Below are 7795 nucleotides of genomic sequence, written 5' to 3'. Positions count from 1 at the left end.
TCGATGTGATTGTTCCTTAGTTCTCTCTCTCTCTCTCTCTCTCTCTCCGTAGATCGTTTGTTTACTTGGAAATCAGGATGAAGGCAGAAGTGTAATCGTTAGAATCTAACTTTGCTCTCACATCAAACAAAGTTATGGAGATAAATATGGTTCTATTCCCAACTGGTTTGAATTATCTAGAAAGCTTGAATCAGATATGGTGATAATATGTAGTGGAAACACGTTGCTGTGTTCATAGAAAGTTCTAGATTCAGAGGTGTCCCAATATGGTAACTCCATTTTTCATACTACATATTTAATACATTGGACATTATCCAGTAATTACGTACAAAATTGTTGAGGATATAAAGGAATTTGAGGAATAAGAAACAAAGAACATAATCAAGCTTTCCTCCCCTTGTTTTCTGGTTTGCTTTTCGCAGTGGCTGTTTAGGAGAACACGTATTTATTGCAACATTATCAACATTTGTGTGATATTGTGAAAATCTTGAATAACGTCTTTGCTTTTCCCCCGTTTTCTCTTGTCAAGCTTGGTGGACATTTTCTGTTACATCCTCCTTCCATGACTGAAAACAAAAAACAAGAGGAAGCCATTATAAAGAAATCTGGATGTTGAAGACTATAAATGAAATGAAAATAAAAATCTAGTTATTTGAGACATGCTGTTGTGTACATTCTGATTTTTTTTTTTAAATTTTATTATCGGTAAACAAGATTTTATTGATCACGAGAATAGACAAGAGTCCAAGCATACTGGACATATACTAGAGCATTGCCTATGCGGTCTAGGGTGTACGTTCTGATCTTAATACGGTAAGGTTCTAAAGGTCTGAATTTGTATGATCTTTGTTAAATACAGTCACAATCTTACTTAGAATCACGTACGGTTGTCTGAAACCTTGGTGTTGGTCGCCCCGTGAGCTTGACCTTACTTATTTCCTGTCTTTTTGTTTGTAATCTTGATATACAAGCTTTGGCTTCACGCGAGTCTCTTGCACTTTGTCCTTTACTTTGCTCGTAATTTAAGAGTTCTTGATCGGGTGAAGAGAGTGATGAGAGGAATACAAGAAGGAGATTCATTTCAGCTAGAAAAGATGTGTTGGACAACTCTTTAGGATGACGGCAATCATCACGTTTGCGCTCTTCTTCATGTAGCATCACAGTTGCTTCATCTGTTTCTTTAGAGGGTTCTGCCATTTTCACTTTCACCAACAACCTGAAATGTTAATATGATCATTAATGTTTCGATCATATTAATGATCGGAATATATGATAAGAAATAGAATAAACATGGAAATTAAAGGGTGCCATTAGCATATTCGGTTTACTGTCGACAAGAGTGATAATAAATTCGTGGGGGAACATGTTTAGTTGTTGAGAAAATGCTAGAAAAAGAAATCTTGAATCTCACGAATCAGGACATGAGAGAGGTAATAGGAACCAACCTAGTGACGACTGATTAACCAAAAAAAGTAGTTTGATTGAAAAGCTTAACATGCAAAAATGTTTTTGTCAGAGTTTGTCCTCTCTGGCAAGTACATGCGTGATCTAATATTATTTATTGTTTTGGCTACAAAAAGAAAAAAAAAATAAAAGAAAAGAAAAATGGATTAAAAGTGGTTCAAAATGGGCGGAGTCCATGAAAGTTGAGAAGCATCATGTGCAACAGTATTAGTTGCCAATAATTATAAATGGAGTGTGTTGTTGAAAACCGAAAAAATAGCCATGAATTACTTTGAATCTTTTAACTAACTTCGGGTTTACCGTTTATTTTTTTTTTTCAAAGTCATTTGCCATTTTATAGATTCATGGTCATAAATTGTTTGTTAATTTTGAAAAAGTCACTAAATAAAATAGAGATCCTCGTTAATTGTGTGACAAATTGGATGGGTCTATTTTAGAGATAGATATATTAATATGTGTGATCTATAATATTTACACTTTTTTAGTTTTTTAGATAGCGTGAACTCTGCGTAAACATTTAATGGTGATTCTTTCTCTTTCTGAATTGGATCATCCAATTTAATCAGACAATTGGGGAGAGTATCAATCGGTAAAATCCTTGTAATTGGATGCTATTAATTGAGTTAAATTTATTAGTTGAACAGTAACTCAATTGACATGCCTTCCTTTATAATTGAGGGTTCTAATCTCTAGGGAGATCATGGCCTTACAATCCAACTACGATTTATTTACGACTTATCATAAAATAATATATATATATATATATATATTTTAATTTCAAATATATATGTAACAAAGGGACACTCATAGTAGATACCCATTCACCTCCTCTTGGAGATTATGAAGTGGCCACTTCATGAGTTTTGATGGCTGGCCATTGGGGATTATACTGGAGAGACTATTTACTCTCCCCCTCTTTGGAGGAATTGAATACTTGGAAAAACAAGCTCTATCTCTCAAATGGTTATCTCTAGTCACAACATCTAAACTGTGGAACGTATGAGTATTGATCTGATATTACCACGTAGTATACTCCACCATCGATGTGAATTAAGAATGTGGACGAACGACGACGCTGGAGAATTCGTGGAACAACCGCACTAGATCTAAGGTATTTCCTATGAGGTAATATCATTTCTGCTGTGCATTCTGATCTAGTTTTCTAACAATATCAAATCAAAATCAAAATTAAAATAAATATTTAAAAAATATTATTTTATTATAAGGTTGTAGAAAAATTAATGTAAAGGGTAGTTATTTTATCATTTTCCTTGATCTAATATCACATTACTCGCCGATTTTTTTCTAATATAGGTCAAATTGGCCACTATCGTAAAAAATTCGTTAACTGTCAGAAGCGTTACACGAGCGCCACATGCACACTTGCACTAATTAACATCCAACATCTCTAACTTATATATATAAAAAATAATATAAAAGATATAAGAAACCCAAAATAAAAATAATGGAACTTTTGTGAAAAGAAAATTGTAAAGTTTGAATATTTTAAACGTTTCACTTCAATTCCATTGAGATGTTCATCTTTATATTATTTTTTATACATATGTAAACTTTTGTCACGAAACAATATGTCCTAAATAGCCTTTTGCATGCAAGCTCTAGTTAGTTCGGTCCATGTTAGGAAGTTCAGATCAAACATTTAAAAAAAAAAAAAAAAAAAAAAACTAAAATCTTGAAAAACTCATCAACAGAAATATAACCAAACTCATCATACAAATTTTTAAAAATAAAATAGAAAGGGGACTCTCCACTTCCTATTTTATGAAATATGTTTTCCTTTAAGATTTTTAATGTTTTACATCCTTTTTTTTTTTAATGTTTGCTTTCTGATCCTTATAAGATTTTTTCCATTAATACACATATTTATACATTAATATGTGTGTGTTTAAATAGAATGACAAAAATAATAAATCACATGTTGGTGTGTGGTATAGGAAATGATAAATAAAATTTTTCTTAATTTAATGGGAGTATGAGGATCAGTTGGTATCACAATATATTAGCGGCATGAACTCTATATACTTTGTCTAGAAGACAATGGAGTGTAATGGGAGGAAGTCGTGATAATGGATGCCACAGTACTATTCCATCAGTACTTGTCTACTTACGAAATTATCATTTGTCTCAAAAGGTTAATTTAATGGAAAGATATAGATTTTATTATTTGTATTATATTTTTAACACTATAAGTTCTCAGACTAGATGCTTCAAGTAGTACATAAATATGACAAGGGTTTTACATTGAGGCTAAGGACACCATTGATGAAGATTTGGGGGTCATAAATCTTGAACCTATCTGAGGACCTTGATGTAGTTTTGTCAAAGACCGGTTGTTTTTAATAGCATATCAAAGTTTCTGTCATTGCAAAATAGGGAAGAGATGTGAATTGGCAGAATCATCTATCTAAATAAGTTGCAATGCAATCTCCAAAGTAGCGTTCACTTAAGAACCCAAAGGAATTTCAGCATATTCATATTCCATTTAGGTATTTCCACTAAAATTTGAAGTTAGTGTAGAAAAAGTAAGATCTTGGCATTGAATTTTGTGTGGGTCTATGGAATCTAATGCTGGCTGTTTCCATGACCCGCTGACAAGCAATTATGGCTACAGAATTCAAGAAACCATATGTGGTCTATATGTCTTGTTGGTTCTCCAATTCATTCTTCATCACTTGTAATCTGTTGGGAGAAGATATGTTCTCATATGTAATGGAGATGTCTATGATAAGAACGTGTAGTTTCAAACACTTTGAATGCTCTATGATTGACTAAGAAATTAATGGACTGCTTGCCATGTCTCATACGGCACGCACAGACCGATTGTGTGGACAAGAAACAATGAATCAACAGTACGTATTCATGTTTGCATTTAATAGGCATAGTCTAGTGGTTACTGAGTCATTACCATCAACCTTAAATTGTTTTTTCTTTTTTTCAGTTGAGAAAGGTTAGCATTCATTTTCTTTCGCCATTTGTTACATTTCATTATAAAAAATTTCATTTGCAAGATGATATAAAAAATTTCGCCATTTGTTACATAGTTGACTTGGTATGACTTGATTTGTATGATAAATTTTATAATCACAATCAATTGCAAATAGATTTTAGGGTTTAAACTTTAGGGTGTGTCCTTCACACTTGCTTATAAATAGAATAACAATTTTATATATAATTGACTATTGAAATTGAAGGTTTCAGTACATGATTAGAAGAAAGGAAAATAAAAAATTTGGATTTATTTATTTTTATTATGTTGTCTATTCATCTTTTCAGCTCATCGAAGAGTCAATAAGAAGAAAGATCGCTCCTAATAGATTCGTGATAATTGAGGGGAGTGAGGCTGACGATATTATATAGTGTGTTTATTTGGTATGGATATTAATTAATATATTAATCCCAAAATAGAAAACGTGATGGATTTATGTTAAGTATTCTTGTCTATGTATTTTTTTTTAATACACAATATACTCCTCCTTTCGATTACATCTAGAGAAAGGAATCTGCCACCTTGGAGAGGAGGGTAGTTTTTCTTGGTGAATCCGGCACCTTGGGAAAGCTACTATGACAAAAATTCAAAGCTAATAAGAACAAATAATATCTGGGAGTGATGTAAGACACGAATCAAGATCCCTAGCTATCAAGTTTTTATCCAAACTTAAAAGACCTCAAGTGAAAGATATGGACACACGGAATGGATCCTATAGTATGTAATGATACCCAAATACTTCACATGGATAGCAAAAATGGTTACGAGATCTATATTCAACACAGGAGGTAGGACATTGAATTCAAGACCAGCCAGGGAATGATTAAGTGTAGTAAAATTTACTTCAAATTATCCTATAGATGATTTTTTGGGATCTTGGTAAACAACCTTTTCAAAAGAACACACGACACGTAACAATATCTAAACACAAGCTATCGTGATTTGGCAGCTTCTGTGAAATAAAAAAGCAAAGATGTAGAAGTTTAATTTAAGTATAGACTAAAGTTGGAACAGTGGGCGCCTATCTTTTTATGGCTCTCATGATACAAAGGCTCAAGAAAAAGTAAATAACTATAACTTGATTTTGTAGTAAAACTGTAATGACTTTAACCCAAATACCATGCTTGCAGAGTATTCCTTAACCTTAACCACAAAATAATAATAATAATAAAGGAAGAAAAAACTTGTCAACAGCTTTAAATAGCCCACCAGTTTGCCAGAACTGGGCACAAGAGAGAGTAGAGTAAAGAAGAAGAAAGGATTGAGAAACATTGGTGTTGGGGGGCAATGGAGTCAGTGACTAGGGCTTCAACAAACGTAGGTATAAGCAGAGCCAATGGGCAGCAAGGGAAGGATCGATGCGGACACTTCCAAATGCCGTTGCACTACCCAAGATACACCAAAGCCGATTACGAAACCATGCCGGAGTGGAAGCTGGATTGCTTGCTTAAAGAATATGGGCTACCGATCGTTGGGGATGTTGAACAGAAGAGAAAGTTCGCCATGGGATCCTTTCTCTGGTCTCATTAATTAGAATTGTACTTTATGTGTTATATATATATATATTATGATGCAAAATTATTATGGATGTTTCTGTTATGTTCCTTTGAATTCGATCCTTTGTCTTCGGTGATCTTATGTTCAATATATGTTATGGTAACTATGTTTGAGAGTCGATATATTTTCAGACGTACCAGCTAATGTTACTGTGATTTGAGTGATGTTTTGGGGCCTAATATCAAGGTGGCTGCAGGCCATTTGTTGAAGAAAAATGAAAACTTTCCTCTCTCAATTTCTGTTTCAGATCATATTTTGAAAATAAAAAATTTGATCTGAAAACAAATTTGAAACAGATATTTCCCAGACGTAATGTCTGTTCAAAATATTTCATTAGTGAGAAGGGGTGGCTTTCATTTTCTGCATGAGTTGCAGTTTGCAATGGACTTCATAGACGTGCATGAAGAAGCATCAAATTCATGAGTCACATACAATCAAGAAATCTAAGATCTGACCAAATATTCTTAACATTTCAGCCACCCCAAATATCATTATTCTGTGCCCATCAAATGCAGCATTCTAGTCCTAATAGCCTTGTTTCTAAGGCGGCAGGCCTATTTGACCCTCTCCTTCACACCAGGAGATATAAAGCATGAGCAGCCGCCCACTACAAGATAAAGCCTTGGGTGGTACTCTTGAACATGGGATGGGAATGGAGTCATTTGGACACCAATCCACTTAACATTTATACGTCATGTCCGCAAGTTTATCAGTCTCTGAGTAAACATAAAACACCCCATTACAAACAATGCCAGAGCAACCAATTCATGCATCCTCTGGAATTCTGTCCATCAATTTGATACCCAGTCATCTTTTTCTCCAGAATCCAAAGGCTCATCCCAAGCTCCAAGACCTCCAACAGCAATCAGCAGAAACCTTCTACAGCCCTTTGTGCGCATCAAATTATCACTTTTTTGCCGAATAAACTTGTTTGACTTTTTGATTGAGCAACAATGAAGCCTCGTTTTCATTGAAAGCATACCAGTTGTTATGGACGTATTTCACCGCCACTGCCGTGTGATTACCTGCCTGCAACCAAAGAGTAAGGAGGCTTGAGGGTTCGAGGAAATGCCTCCGATGCCTAAGGCAGAGATCGAAAATAACTCTCTAATACCAAAGAATCAGATGCCCTTTACATATCTGAGTTCTCCTCTTATATAGAACTTTTGAATCGTTCTATTGCTTAAATGATAACAGTCATATCTATTATTCAAATTTAAACCTGGAGATGTGGGTTCATCCTTTAATGAATTTGAGTGATAACCGTTCTTATCTTTTATAGCCGCTAGGTGGTTACCTAATCAGTATTGATAGTGGGTTGTACCCTCTCGGTATTAATTGGGTTCTTCAGTAGTGGGGCAAGCTACAACAATAGGCAAAAGCCCATGCCCATGTGGTGCTAACCTGTCGGGATTTCCTCTCCACCAGTATTGTCGTCTTAGTGAAACAGCCTGTGAGGATAGACATAAGTATCTGACATCGCACCAACCCGTGATTTGGAAAAGCGTTTATCATGCCAATTTTGATGACTTTCGAAATATTGGAAAATCTGAACTGACCTCAGAAACAGTTTGGTGCTTATTTCATAGATGTATATTTATGCCATGTCAAGGGACCAAACACTAGCACCCCTTACTATCTTCAATGCTTCAATGAGCTCCTGTCCGCCCTCCCAAAGTTGGTCAAGCTTGAACAATCTCCAACAATTTAACCTGGATTCTGGAAACAGAGAACATGAACCTTCCTTTCAGAATATCAGCATCGATC

At 34.6% G+C, this 7795-nt stretch overlaps 1 pseudogene; it reads right to left on the bottom strand.

Annotated features, from left to right (window-relative positions):
• Positions 1-6040: 6040 nt before the first annotated feature.
• LOC118349042 lies at positions 6041-7257 on the bottom strand (annotated as a pseudogene).
• Between the last annotated feature and the right edge of the window lie 538 nt (positions 7258-7795).

The sequence above is a fragment of the Juglans regia genome, chromosome 7, assembly GCF_001411555.2.
Source record: "Juglans regia cultivar Chandler chromosome 7, Walnut 2.0, whole genome shotgun sequence".
Classification (NCBI taxonomy): Eukaryota; Viridiplantae; Streptophyta; class Magnoliopsida; order Fagales; family Juglandaceae; genus Juglans; species Juglans regia.
The sequence above is the reverse complement of the archived record's forward strand: the minus strand, read 5'-3'. Positions and strand labels throughout refer to the sequence as shown.